We start from the raw sequence: 15,228 nt of genomic DNA on the forward strand, positions 1-15,228 counted from the left end.
TTGCAGCACGCCGCGCTCCTCGGGGGACGGCCTCTGCCCGGACGGTCACGGCGCCGCCCCCGCCGCCCGCCCGCCCCGCCTCCGCTGCGTCCTCCCCCCGCCGCCGCGTCCACACCCCGGCGTGAGTGACAGGTGGCTGCTCCGGACCCGGGGAGCGCGCGCACACGCTTGCGCACGCACGTGCCCACGCAAGAAGGATACTCCTGGTGTGTGCTGCCGTGAGCTTCCGTGCTGAGATTAGCATCTCCTAAATTCCAGGGCTCGGGGACCACTTCGGACTCGCTCTTCCTAACTGAACGGTCTGAATGTTTGAGTGCAGAGCTCCTTCCTGGGCCCCCGCTTACTAGACTGCTCGCTGCAGTTTTCTTACTAATGTTGCAAGCAAAACACCCCCTGAATCTCCAGGAGTAAATTTTATTAATGAAAGCAAGGCTGAGAGCCTAGGGATAGAAACTGAGAGGTGAATTCTCAGGGGGACGTTTTTTTCCGGGAATAAATAAAACGTTTGCTATCAACGGGGTTTTGTTGTTGTTGTTGTTTTAAGTAAACATTAAGTGAGGAAGGAAAGCTATAAATCCCATTTCATTTCCTTTTAATGAGCCGCTTAAGAGTTAGCACGCTAAACATCTTTAAATGTGTGACAGATCTGCCCTGTAACAGAATCTACGTAACCTTGACAGTGCCCTTGTAAATGCAGTTTGTAGGGTTCCAAAGAAAAGAAATGTTTAGTAGCGTTTGATATTTTTTAAGTCCGACTTCAGGAGCTTCTTTATTCGGTGTAGGGGATAATGGCAGCTGTGTGGTTCTGAATTTCCTCTAGTCTGAATCTGTATACATCCCCTACAAAAGGAAACATAAACAAGACGTCAGTGCTCCTAGAACTGGAAATGTCATGAGTTGAACTTCAAATTCCTTAAACAGAAGAAAGAAATAACATCAAATTCCAGCAGATCCTTCCACCATTGCTGTGAAGCCAAGGCTTCAATCCCTCTTTGAAGACAGAAGTCCCCACATCAAGAAGTACTAAACAAATATCAGTCTGTACTTGGCTGGAAAAGGAAAACGGTTTGAAAGAGAATGGGACAAGAAGTCTTGCTTCTGAGAAAAGTCAGATAAATTGGCAAGGGGTAATGGTCTTTAGGGTCTTGCAGTGAAAAAAGAAAAGGGAACTAAAGGGGTTGGAGCAATAGCTTAGGGGTAGGGCGTTTGCCTTGCACGCAGCCAACCCGGGTTCCATTCCCAGCATCCCATATGGTCCCCTAAGCACTGCCAGGGGTAATTCCTGAGTGCAGAGCCAGGAGTAACCCCTGAGCATCGCTGAGCGTGACCCAAAAAGAAAATAAAAATCTTACAGTAATAAACGACAATATAAATACCCTTCAGTATACAGATAGGATTCATGAGGACTTGTTAACAGAAAAATATCAAATCAACTATATGAAAATCTATTTCAAAAAGAAAAAGACACATTTGTCATGATGAAAAGTGAATGAGGCCCCACCAAATCTTTAAATCAGTAAAAATAATTGTCATGTTTGTAATATTATTTGTCAGACAATGTATTTAGATATAAACACCCCTGCGTAAATGTGTATAAACACGCCACTCCATATACATACATACAATTCAAACCAGAAATTCTAAAATTAAGAGCACTAGATAAAAGGGAAACTAGGGGGGTGTCTTGAGGGTCAGAGGGATATGTGGGCTTTGTGGCAAAAGGCCACAATTCAGGTTCGATCCCAGCATCATGTTGCTCCCCATGCACCACCATGTTTGGCCCTGACAGATCCTAGTATCACTGGATGAAGCATTAAATTCCCAGCATTGGTTAGGAGACCCAGAATATAGATAGATTGATTAATTGATTGATTTTTGGGAAGACAACTAGACCATTTTAATTCTTTATGCAATGTCATGTGCATTTTTTTTTTATGACTGTAGATATGTTTGGCATTTTGGTAGTCAGTGGTGGCTTTGCTAACTGGTGTGTGGTCTTCCTTGCGTAAGTATGGAGAGTCACTTGTATGATGCTGCTGTCAAACCAATAAGACTATGTTGATGCATCCATAATTTTCAGGATTGTCAGTAACCTGGGATTATTTTTACCAAATAACCTTGCCTCCCTGTGTGACAAAGCTAAACTCACTCATGTTCACATCAATGACAGTACCTTTGGTGTTAACACCCAAAGTAATGTAGAGTGGAAATGAAGAACTCTTCTTTATACCATGTATTGACAGGTAAAAAGTGGTTTTCAGGTCAGGGTGTGTTACACGGGCTTTTTTGAAACATAAACCCATTGACCTAATGAATCTTCCATATTTAGGTGGTTTTCTCATAAAGCCTTGGCCAACAAATCAGGTTTTATTAACGAACATCTTTCATGCTTTCTGCTTTCTATTTTCATTTTTATTTAATCATATTGGAAAGCAATTTAGCTCAATACAATCTCTCCCTTCCAGCAGATACTCAGGCATTGCTCCTTGTGGATTCTTTTCATCATTCTTTAGTTTTTCTCTTTTTATGACTCTTCATAAACTTTTTTAAAAAAATGTTTTATTCTATAGGTTAGTTCACAATATTTGATTACATTTAATATTCAAACACCAGTCCCACCACGATTACACCTTCCCACCACCAAATTCGGAATGTTTCAATCCCCAATCCCTGTCCCAAAACACAACCAAAAGAATATATTTTGTATTGTCTGTTATAAAGAACTGCTGAACATGCTTACAAAAAAGTGTTCATATAGGAAACAGTGTGAAGACTGCTCTATTTTGGCAGGAGCCATTAAGACATTCTATAGGATATCACTTACTGTAGCACTGTAGCATTGTCATCCCATTGTTCATTGATTTGCTCAAGCAGGCACCAATAACATCTCCATTGTGAGACTTGTTACTGTTTTTGGCATATTGAATATGCCACGGTAGCTTGCCAGGCTCTGCCGTGCGGGCGAGGTATTCTCGGTAGCTTGCCGGGCTCTCCAAGGGGGGTGGAGGAATAGAACCTCAGTCAGCCACGTGCAAGGCAAATGCCCTACCCACTGAAAATAAAGTAATCAAAATATAAAAAACATTACCCCATAGCCTGGCTTTCTGCAGCATCATCCCAGCTGCCTAATTAGCACCTAAACGTATATGTTCTGTGCAGACAGCTCTTGCCTGTCTCCTTGAGAAATGGCTAGGATCCTAGGCTTCGTTGGGGAAACCTCTGAAACAAGAGCTCACCTCCTGAGAGCTGCCACTCTCATTTCCTAGAATAAAGAAATAGCACAGAAAATGTGGAGCACCTGAGCCAGATCCCTGTGCTCTGCATCCAAGGAGGGCCCAGCAGAGCCCCCGGCAGCTCTCCGCAGGGTTTCACAGGCCTGGGTCACTTCCAGAGGCCTTGGGAAAAGAGCCAGCAGAGTGTCTGCGGATGGATGAAGGCAAGGCAGGACTTAAAGGCAGAGGCCTATTCAAATTACCTCCCAGCCCAGCTTCCTCCATCATGCCCATAATCCATTCTATCTGGTTTGTTCTCTGTGCCCCTGGGAACAGATACTGCACTTTCATCAAATATTGTGTCTTTAAATAAGGTGACCCAACTGTGGCATTTCAGACCTCACCCAGTGTGACAGCTTCACGTTTTTGGATGGGGTATTCATTATGTATCATTTTTTTAAACTTCTTTATTGAATTACTGTGAGATAGACACTGACAAAGTTGTTCATGATTGAATTTCAGTCCTACAGTATTCCAATACCCATCCCTCCACCAGTGTACATTTCCCAGCACCAGTGTCCCCAGGATCCCTCCACCCCCAGATATAACTAACATGTTGTTAAAGTTTGGGTTATGTGAGCTTTGGTCTATGTATCTGAAAATATGTATATATGCATATATATATACATATATTTCCCTCTATGATTTGTTGCCTACTGTCTGAAACCCATCAAATATGGTGTGGCAATTATGGGGATTGGTAGGGAGTGCCTTATGATGTGTCCAGGAATATGTTCATTCGTATGTGAGGCTCAGCTCAAGCGACTGGGGAGCAGCCTGGGGTGTGGAGGTGGTTGGGTAGTGGAGGTCGGCTGCCAGGGGCTCTCACCCATCCCCCTCTGGGGCGCCCCGAGTGAAAACAGCCTGGTGCAGAGTCCGGTGGCATGGCTATGGGGGCCTCATTTTATGCTCCCTTCCGGGAGAAGCAGCTGTGGGATCTGGAGGGTGGCCAATGACGAGATTATCTGGCACTGGCAGGAGGTGGCTTACAGGTCTTTTTTTAATTTGTATTTTTTCATCATGGTGCTGTTTAAGGTAGAGTATAGCTTTCAGATCAATCATGTTTTTTGCTTTCTTTGAATGCTCTTGAAACTTCTTTTTCTCTTTTTCTCCTAATCCAAATGATACACACAGCACTTACAGTTTATAGCACTTATAACAATTGCTCAATATATTCTTTTTTGGCTTCAGGGTTGCCTTGTGCAGCCACCCAGATGTCAAGAACTCTGGACTTTTGGCTCTCAGAGCAATCCAAATTTTTTTTTTTTGCTTTTTGGGTCACACCCAGCAATGCTCAGGGGTTACTCCAGGCTCTGCACTCAGGAGTCACTCCTGGTAGTGCTTGGGGGACATGGGATGCTGGGAATTGAACCTGGGTTGGCCACATGCAAGACAAATGCCCTACTCACTGTGCTATCGCTCCAGTCACAATCCAGAATATTTTTAATTATGAACAATACATTGAGTTGAAAAAATTTGTGAAATGAAAATAAAGACAAAATTATATCAGAAACAAAGAATAATTACAAGGTGCCAAAAGAATATATTTTATATAAATATATTGAAAGACACTCTAGAAAGAAAAATAATCAAGAAATGAAAACAAGATAAGGAAAAAGGTTCAGAGAAAAGTTATTGAAATGAAAGCCAAATTACATATATCTCGAGCACCTAATATAGAAATACCAAAGTCAAACAATTCATATGAAGACTCTAATCCCAGATGTAATGTACAACATGTTGAGCACAATTAACACTGCTCTGAAGTCTATTTGAAAATTGTTAAGAAAGTAGATTCTAGGAGTGCCATAGCAAGGGAAAAAACCAACATTTTTTCCTTTTTTATTTATATGAGATGATGGTGTTAATTAAGCTTATTGAGCATAATCATTTTACAATTTTTGTTAATTAAGTCATTATGCTGCATACCTTAAACTTATATTGTACTACACATCAATTATGTCTCAATAAAACTGAGGCTATAATAAAAAAATCCAGAAATAAGCAAAATTATAAGTTGATATCAAATGTACTTTCCCTGAATCTTAAAAAACTGGTTTGGAACAATCAATTCCAAAATTTATATTTTATAAGTAAAATTATTAGATTTTTGAGGGTGCTGATAAAAGTCCTGGAAGCCAAAAGACTGGGTGGAACGGGGTTTCCTTGGGCTGACTGTCATGGAAAGGGCAGGATCCAAGATTCCTTCCTGACTGGATTCAGATATGGCCTTGATTGGTACAAGCTCCCTGAAGATGGTTGTTGGGGGATGTAGGGCGGGCTTGGGGGAACGTAGGAACTCTGCATTTGGGGTTTCTTTGCATCTAGAAATGTAAGTGTTCTATCAGCTTGCTGGGTTTTTAATGGCTTGCTCTTCCTCAGGTCTGTTTTCAGCTCTTATTCCTGTTAATAAATGCTATGTTCCCTGCTCTCTCTTTCTCTGGTATAACCATTATCCTTATATTTCCTTTTCAATGGAATCTGATTGTTTCTTGAGAGTTTCTTCATTTTTCTTAATTCTTATTTTTCTCTCCTCTTTCATTTAAGCTCATCAGTGAAAATTTATCTTCAATTTCACCTATTTCGTCCTTTGTGGGTTTGAGTCTATTATGCTTCCCATAGACAATTTTAATTTCATTAACTTTGTTTTTTGCCTATCCAGCATCTCAGGAGAAAGAAGATTTTCTTTGCTTCAATCTCTTTTGTGCATTTTCTCTCTTATTTCACTAATGTTTCATTTTGCCATATTGTGCATTTGAAGTGCCTCATCAGAAATTTATATATTAACTTAATAAAAGTTGACTCCCTCTTTTAGGGATTTTTCTTATTCTTTTGCTAGATTTAACTCTTTTTGGTCAATTTTCTTTCCCACTAGGAGGCACTGTATGCATTATTTGGAATTTTCTTTTGTTTTTCACTGTGAGGTGTGAGAAACTGGGGAAAGGTTTAACTATGTGTTTATGGTAGGTTGTTTCTTCAATCACTATCCTGTTTGGGAAGGGCCAGTGTCCCTTGCATAAGGTTCAAGATGCCCAAGAAACATATAGCAAAAAACATGGTAAAAGTCAGAGAGAGAGAGAGAGAGAGAGAGAGAGAGAGAAGTACAGACTATGATAGCAAGGGAGAAAAATGTGAATACAAGATAAATAACACAAAAATCATAACAGATCTCCCATACGATACCATGAAACAAGAATAGCATGGAATTGGGGTTGGAGAGCTACTATAGTGGATAGAAAGCTTGCCTTGTATGTAGCTGACCAAGATTCCACGCCTGGCATCCCATATGATCCCCTGAACACCACTAGGAGTAATTCCTGAGTGCAGAGCCAGAAGTAACCCTTGAGCATTGCCGGGTGTGGCCCAAATCTCATACCCTGCCCTCCCTCTGAAAGAATCATGTAATTTCTCAAAAGCAATTGAAGTAGAATATATGAACAGGCCAATAAAAAGCAAGGAATTTGAAACAGTAGTAAAGAATCTTCCCCAAGAACAAAATCCCTGATCCAGATGGGATCACTGGGTTGGTGAATACTATCAAACTTTCAGAAGAGACTATTTTTACTTGTTAAGCACTTCTAAAATATTGAATAATCTGGAATCCTTCCTAACAGCTTCTATGAAGCTAACATTACACTAATAACTAAGGAAAACAGAGACTACCAGAAAAAAATTTCACACAAATTTCCCTGATGAACATTGTGCAAAAAAATTCTTAACAAAATCTTAGCAAATGGAATCCAATAGCATATCAATAAAATTAAAAACCATCACCGGGGCTGGAGTGATAGCACAGCGGGTAGGGAGTTTGCCTTGCACATGGCCGACCCGAGTTCGATTCCCAGCATCCCATATGGTCCCCCAAGCACTGCCAGAAATGATTCCTGAGTGCAAAGGCAGGAGTAACCCCTGAGCATCGCTGGGTGTGACCCATAAAAGCAAAAAAAAAAAAAAAAGAAAAAAACCATCACCAAGTGAGATTCAAAATGCAAAAATAACCAGGGAGGAGAGGAGAGTTCTGCATCCTATGCAAATTAACAACATACTGTATCATATCAATGAAAGGAAAGACAAGTCATATGACCACATTAATCAATGTGGAGAAAGCTTTTGACAAGATCCAACATCAACTCATGATTTTAAAAACCCTCAATAAAATAGGGGTGAAAGAAACCTTCCTTAATATAGTAGCCCACAACCATTATCATTCTCAATGGTGAAAATGAAGGCATTTCCTCTGGAGTCAAATAGAGTAGAAGTCATGGGTGTACAATGTCTCCACTTTTATTCAATATAATATTAGTGGTTCTAGCTACAGAAACCAGGCAGTTAAAATAAATAAAAGGGATCAAAATCAGAAAAGAAGTCAAATTATCACTATAGGAAGGCATGATAATACACATAAAAGAAGCTAAACATTTCATAATAAAGCTCCTAGGGGCCGGAGTGATAGCACAGTGGGTAGGGCTTTTGCCTTGCACATGGCTGACCCAGGTTCGATCCCCGGCATCCCATATGGTCTCCCAAGCACCACCAGGAGTAATTCCTGAGTGCAAAGCCAGAAGTAACCCCTGAGCATCCCTGGGTGTCACCCAAAAAAAAAAAAAAAACACAATAAAGCTCCTAGAAACAAATACAGCAAAGAGACTGGATACAAAGTTAACAAACAAAAATCAGTTGCATCTTTATATGCAAATAATGAATTAGAAGAGAAAGCTATCAAAAAGTCTGTCTCATTCAAAGTAGTGTCCAAAAGATCAAGTATTTCATAGTCAACCTGACAAAAGAAGTGAGAGATCTATACAACAAATATGATATGTATAAAAGAACTGTATTTAATATATATCTTTAATATATATTAAAGAACTGTGATTTTAAAAATTATTGATAGTTTAGTTTTAGGCATATAATATTTCAACACCAATCCCACCACCAGTGTCAATATCCCTTGACCAGTGTTCCTGTATTTCCTCCCCACCTCAACCTACACCTGCTCTCCACTTAGAACAGTCAGTAATAAAGTTTGTATGGAGTATTAAGACATCCCAAATTACTAAAGCTATACAGAGGAATAAAAAACTTGGAAATATCTCACTACCAAACTTGAAACTGTATTACAACGGTATAGTGAATAAAACAACAAGATACTGAAATAAGGTTACACTCTCCGACCAGTGGGTTAGAATTGAGTGTCCAAAGACAAGTCCCCAAATTTCTGGTCAACTAATTTTCTAGTGGAAATCGAAACATAAAATGGAGTAAAGATAGCCTCTCAAACTAATGGTCTCAGGAAAACTGGACAACCAGATGTGAAAAAAAAAGTAAAAAGAAAAGGATTCATATTTCACACCTTAAACTAAGTTAATTCAAAGTGGACATATAACCTTGATTGGGTCAGACCAGACTCCATTTAAACAGAGGAAAATCTAAGCAGAATTTTCCAAGATTTTAGATGTCAAAGCTGTTTTCGATAATAGGATGCTCTTGGCAAAGACAACAGAATGAAAAATAAACAAATGGGACTATATCAAATTTAAATAATTCTGCATGGAAAAAAATGGAATAAAGCTAAACTTAATGAGAGAGAATATTTACATCCAACATATCAGATAAATGGTTGATATCGAATATATATATACATATATATTATATATATATAAAGTGCTCACGAAGACAAATAACAAAAACCACAAACTCTTTTATAAAAAAAGGGAGAGAGGCTCTTCGCAGACATGTGATCCGGGTGGTGGCACATGTGCAGCCTCTCCGTTGCTGGATGACCATGATCCTGGAGGCCAGCTAAACTACTTTTGGTACCAGCAGCTTCTTGCAGAAATGTCTCTAGACTGTGAACTAAGCCATGCTGCCCCTGGAGGGGAAAGGTTTTTCTCTCTTGGCCTTTTCTTTCCGGGGGAAGGTGTGGCGACGGCCATCTTACAAGAACCACTAAAAAAAGGTACGAGCTTGCAATGATGCAATTTCTGACAGAATTTTCCCTGGATTTAGCTACTAAAATACTAAGACACAGAAATCCAAAACCTCGTATCTCTTCATTCTCAGCAATGGAAAACAAATTATCAAATGCTTCCTTTTCAGCAGGTCTGCTTTTGGGGGGGAAACTCCAAAAAATAATAGTGAGTTGTTTGTGGAAATATTGAATGTAATCAAAGTAAAGAGAAAGTATACTGAAAATTATCAGCTATATAGGCGGGAGTGGGGGAGTGGGAAGGGAGATGTACCGGGGTTCTTGGTGGTGGAATATGGGCACTGATGGCCCACTTCGCCGCGCCCGCAGCTCCAGTATGACTGAGGAGGACAAGGGAGCTGCTTTGGACACCAGCAGCCCACCAGCAACCTGCAGTATGTGATTTGAGCGTTTCCGCCAGGCCCCACGTGCGGGGGCCCGGCGTTTCTCTTTTTTTTTTTAATCTCTCTCTCTCGCTCCCTCAACCTCTCCTGGGCACAGCACAGCCTCCACCCCACTTCTCTGAGCACAAAATGGAGACACGCACCCAAATGCGCGGCGCGGCTGGCGGGAGATCGAGGGCAGGGAAGTACCGGTCTCCGCCCACCTCGGACACTTGAAAAGAGAGTGCAGCCACGTGGGCTTTCCCACTTCGCCACGCCCGCAGCCCCAGTATGACTGAGGAGGACAAGGGAGCTTTCCCACTTCCGCCCGTTCGGGGGCCCAGTATTTCTCTAGGTTTTCCCATCTTATGAGCACCATAAAAGGGTAAAAGATTGTAGTGATAGAATTTCAGGCAGAATTTTCCCTGGACTTTATACAGAAACCCAAAACCGCGCGGCCGCTGTTTTGATTAGATTAATGTCATCTAATCATCAGCAATATGAAATGGTTCCCTTTTAACGGGTTGGACTTTGGTGGGAAACCCTAACAAGAATAGTAAGTTTTTTGTTGAAATATTGAAGGCAACCAAAATGGTAGCCATCTCTCTAGATTGAACTAAGCCATATCCCCACGCAAGCTGAGAAGAAATATCCTTCTTTCTCGGGAAGAAACGCGGCGTGGCGTTAACCATAGTATGATGTCCATTAAGTTGACACGGACCTGGTGGCATGGGAATGGGATACAAGGGAATAAAGTATTATGTACATGGAACAGCGGGATGCTGGTGGAATCTCGAGCCGGGGCCGAGACCAGCACACTACTTTTGGTTCCAGAAACTGCAGACTTTCTACCAGACTATCAACTAAGCCAGAGCCCCATGCCGGCTGATGACAGGAAATAACCATCTTTTCCGTTTTTTTTTTACTTTGTCAGGCAGCGTGGTGAATACTAAACAGGCGTGAACTCGGTGGCGCAGGTCGAGGGGGGAAAAAATAGAAAAGTTATGTAACAAACAATGGGACTTGCTTGAAACCCCAGCAACAATAGCGAGTTATGTGTTGAAACATAGAATGTAACCAAGATAAAGCTTAAACTAAGTGAAACTTATCAATTACAAGGGCGGGGACGGGGGGGGGGGGCGCGAGGTATACTGGGGTGGTTGGTGATGGAATAGGGGCACTGGTGAAGGGAAGGGTGTTTGAGTATTGTATAATTGACATAATCCTGAGAACTATGTAACCCTCCACACGGCGATTCAATAAAATTTAATTAAAAAAATATATATGGGCACTGATGAAGGGATGGGTGTTCGATCACTGTATAACTGAGACTTAAGCCTGAATGCTTTGTAACTTTCCACATGGTGATTCAATAAAATTTAAAAAGTAATTTAAAAAAGGGAGAGGAAATGAACAGACACCTTTATGAAGAAGACAGGTGCTAATAAGCACATGAAAAGTGCTATTACCACTTTTTATCAAGAAAATCCAAATCAAGATGACAAAAATATAATTTCACACCACTGAGAAAGAAAAACTACTGGGAACGATTTGATGGTAGGGATGTGGTAAAAAAGAAACTCTTATCCACTGCCTGAGTGTAGTATAAGTGTAAATACAGAATCAGAAGCATAAACTTCTGAATAAAAGGAACAACATCAAGAATAAAAAGGAATAACATCGTCTCTTTCGGCATGGGCAACTCCTCGAAGAATGTCTCCAGCCTGAGAACTAAGCCTTGGCCCCATGCCCGCCCTGGAGGGGAAAGGTATCTCTCTCTCTCTCTCTCTCTCTCTCTCTCTCTCTCTCTCTCTCTCTCTCTCTCTCTCTCCTCTATCTCTCTGGGGATGAAGGGCGCGGTGTCCTCCATATTAAGACGACCACAGATGGGATTCACGACAAAAACTGCAGCAAAAGGACACGAGGGTGCTCTTGGGAAGGTGGGAGGCACCGGCCCCTCCCACCGCCGAGATGTGATCCCGGGGGCCGCATGTGCGGCCTCTCTGCAGCTGCACGAGTGCGAATCCAGACCCAGCAAAACCTCTTTCGGCATGGGAAACTCCTCGCAGAATGTCTCCAGCCTGAGAACTAGGCCTCGGCCCCATGCCCGCCCAGGAGGGGAAAGGTATTTCTCTCTCTCTCTCTCTCTCTCTCTCTCTCTCTCTCTCTCTCTCTCTTGCGCGCGCGCGCCTCTTTCTCTCTGGGGATGAAGGGCCTGGTGTCCGCCATATTATGACGACCACAGATTGGATTTTCAAGCCTGCAATGATCCAATATCTGGTAGAAATCTCCCTGGACTTAGTTGTTAAAGTATGGAAATTCAAAACCGCGCGGCCGCACTAGCCTCATTTGTCTAGACCTCATTTGTCTTCACAGTAGGTCTGAATCTAGTGGGGTACTCCTAACAACAATAGTGAGGTTTGTGTTGAAATATTGAATTTAACCAAAGTAAACAGAAAGTAAAATGAAACTGATCAGTTACAAGGCGGGGGGTTAGGGGGGTGGGATGGGAGGTGTACTGTGTGGTTTAATTTATTTATTTATTTATTTATTTATTTTTTTGGTGGTGGTATATGGGTGCTGGTGAAGGGATGGTTGTTTCAGCATTGTATAACTGAGACCTAAGCCTGAAAGCATTGTAATCTTCCACATGGTGATTTAATAAAATAAAATTTTTATTTAAAAAAAAAGGAATAACATCAATGGAGAGGAAAAATTGGACAAATTCTATTTATTTTCTTAATTTAATTTAATTTAATTTTTATAAAGTAGTTCACAATATTTGATTACATTTAATATTCAAACACCAATCCCACCACCATGACACCTTACCACCACCATATTTCAGATGTTTCCATCCCAAACCCCAATCCCTGCCCCCAAATCAGAATATATTTTGTATTGTTTGTTATGAAAAGCACCGAAAATACTACAAAAAAGTATCCTTAGAGGAAAGAGTGTGGAGATTGTTGTTTTTCACCCAGGGGACATTAAGCCCTTCTATAAGAGATCACTTACATGTTGTTAACAGTTGGGCTTTATGTGCTTTATGTATCACTATCACTATCATCCTGTTGCTCATCGATGTGCTCAAGTGGGCACCAGTAATATCTCCATTTTGAGACTTGTTGTTACTGTTTTTTGACATATTGAATACGCCATGGGTAGCTTGCCAGGCTCTGCCATGCGGGCGAGATATTCTCGGTAGCTTGCTGGGCTCTCTGAGCGGGGCGGAGGATGTGCTTTATGTATATATGTACATATATACATATATAAAAATGTATATTTCCCTCTAAGATTGGTTGCCTCCTACATTGAACCTTATCAAATGTGGTGTGGTAATCTTGGAGTATGGGTAGGGTGTGTGGTTTAAAGCATTTGCAACCGTGAGGTCCAGGAATAGATTCACTGTGGAGAGCATCTGTGAGCATGATGACGGCTGGGTTCTGGAGGCTTTTAGATGCTGGGACTGGGTCCCTTGGGGCGGGGGGTGGTCTCACCTGTCCCCATCTGGGGTGCCCTGAATGAAACAGCCTGGTGTGGGGGTCCGGTAGCATGTACCAAACTTTCTTTATTTTTTTAATTTTTTGTTTTTAAATATTGTATTTGTTCAGCCATTGATTAAGCTGATTGAATTGGGCATGAACTCCACATTACTTTTTTAAAAAAATTGTATTACCGTGAGATAGAGTTAAAAAAACTTTCATGTTGAGATTCAGCCATACAATGATGGAAAACCCATCCCTCCACCAGTGCACACTTTCCACTACCAATGTCCCCAGTACCCCCCTAGTATACCCTCACACACATCTCAGTCCTCACCCTGCCTCTATGCCAGACAATTTCCCCAATACTCTCTATTTTTGGACATTATGTTTTGCTTAAAATTTCCCACCACCATTCAAACCTACCAGCCAGGGGCAGATACTAGATCATTTCTTTTTCATTGCTCATTTTGAATATCATGAGAGCTCACATGGCCACAATCATAAATATAAATTTCTAGATTGTAAATGGTTGGGTTCCAGAGACATCTCTGTATGGCACTAATCCATTTTGAGATTCAATTGGGAGTCTCCGTGCCAGGGCTGTTGGTGCGCTAAGATGGCGCCCAGAGACAAATTGTGGGTGTAACAGCCGGTCTGCTGGGCAGGGAGGGACAGTCCGGGTCCAATGCCGCAACGCAGCCTGGAGATTTAGTCCAGGAACCCACATACTTAGGCCATGCTCGTGGAAGCTCTTGGTCACCAGGATTCCATCTGGAGTAGTGGGGAGACTGCACTTGCTCCATCTGGGGTGCCTTGGTGAAATTGGCCTGGTATGCTACCTGTGAAGTACTCAATATGCTAAAAACAGTAACAATGATGGTCCTCATTTCCCTGACCCTGAAAGAGCCCCCAATATGCTATCAGGCTACACTAGCACGAACAGAGACTAATGGTGATGTTACTGGCACCCGCTCGAGCAAATCAATGAACAACGGGAAGACAGTGACAGTGATACAGTGATGAGGCCAGGAGAGATCTCTGGTGTTGTGGTGTCTTCTGGGACTTGCTGCTCTGTCTCTGGGCCAGGGCTGTTGGTGCGCTAAGATCCACATTACAAACTTTTCAGCAGATTGTATCTTGATGAGGTTCATCCTGAGACAGTGGAATCAGGCTGCGGGTATGATGGCGATTTGGGTTTGGGGTTGTGGAAGCAGGTGGCTGCCAAGGGCTCTTGCTTGGGCGGGCACAGGCCATCCTGCCTCCTTCCAATTTACCCTGGTCTGTTCAGCCATGCACAGGTTCAAGCTTAACTGTGGCTTTTGATCTCTTTCAAGATTTAGGGGTCTTTCAAGCAAGGCCAGCAGTAGAGCTTACAGGATGGCGCTGGAGTTGATTTGTGGGGGTGACTACCAGTGCTTCCATGTGTATTGGGAAGTGGGGGGGAGGTAGCCCACCCCAACTCTGAGAAAGCATGGCAATTTCACAAAACCCGCCTACCAGAATTTTCAATAGATTATATCTTGGTGAGATATAATCTCACCAACTAGATTATATCTCCTCCAGAGATGGTGGAGTCAGGCTGGGGGTATGGCAGTGATTTTGGATTGTGGGAGCAAGTGTCCGCTGGGGGCTCTGTTCGGCAGGCCACCAGGCCAACCTACCCTCCTCCTATTTACCCCAGTCTGTTCAGCCATTTGCTGGTCTGAGATTAACTGTGACATTTGATGTCTTTCGGGATCTATCTATGGGTCTCTGAAATAAGGCTAATAAATGAGCTTGTATATCTGAGCCAGAGGTGGTTTGTGAGTGTGGCTCCCACATACCTACTTTTTTTTGGCCATTAAATTTCTTGGTAAACTTGGTCCCAAGTTGTTGGGGTCTGGCCATAGGCACAGTGGCAATTTGGGGGTATCAGGAAGCCAGAAGGCATCATTGGCTGCTAATGCACTAGCCTCGCAGATACAGGTTGACTTGCTGGCGGCACCATACCCTCCCTCCAAAGTTTCTTTAATCAGTTATCTGTTCTTGGGTACTCAATTTTTCCAGATTCTGGCTATTGTAAATAGTGCTGCAATAAACATACTAGTGCAGATGTCATTTCTACTGTATTTTTTTGCATC

At 42.1% G+C, this 15,228-nt stretch overlaps 1 pseudogene; it reads right to left on the reverse strand.

Annotated features, from left to right (window-relative positions):
• Positions 1 to 2,039: 2,039 nt before the first annotated feature.
• Positions 2,040 to 3,497, reverse strand: LOC129407161 (ribosome biogenesis protein NSA2 homolog; annotated as a pseudogene).
• Positions 3,498 to 15,228: the final 11,731 nt, after the last annotated feature.

This window comes from Sorex araneus, chromosome 9 (assembly GCF_027595985.1).
Source record: "Sorex araneus isolate mSorAra2 chromosome 9, mSorAra2.pri, whole genome shotgun sequence".
NCBI lineage: Eukaryota > Metazoa > Chordata > Mammalia > Eulipotyphla > Soricidae > Sorex > Sorex araneus.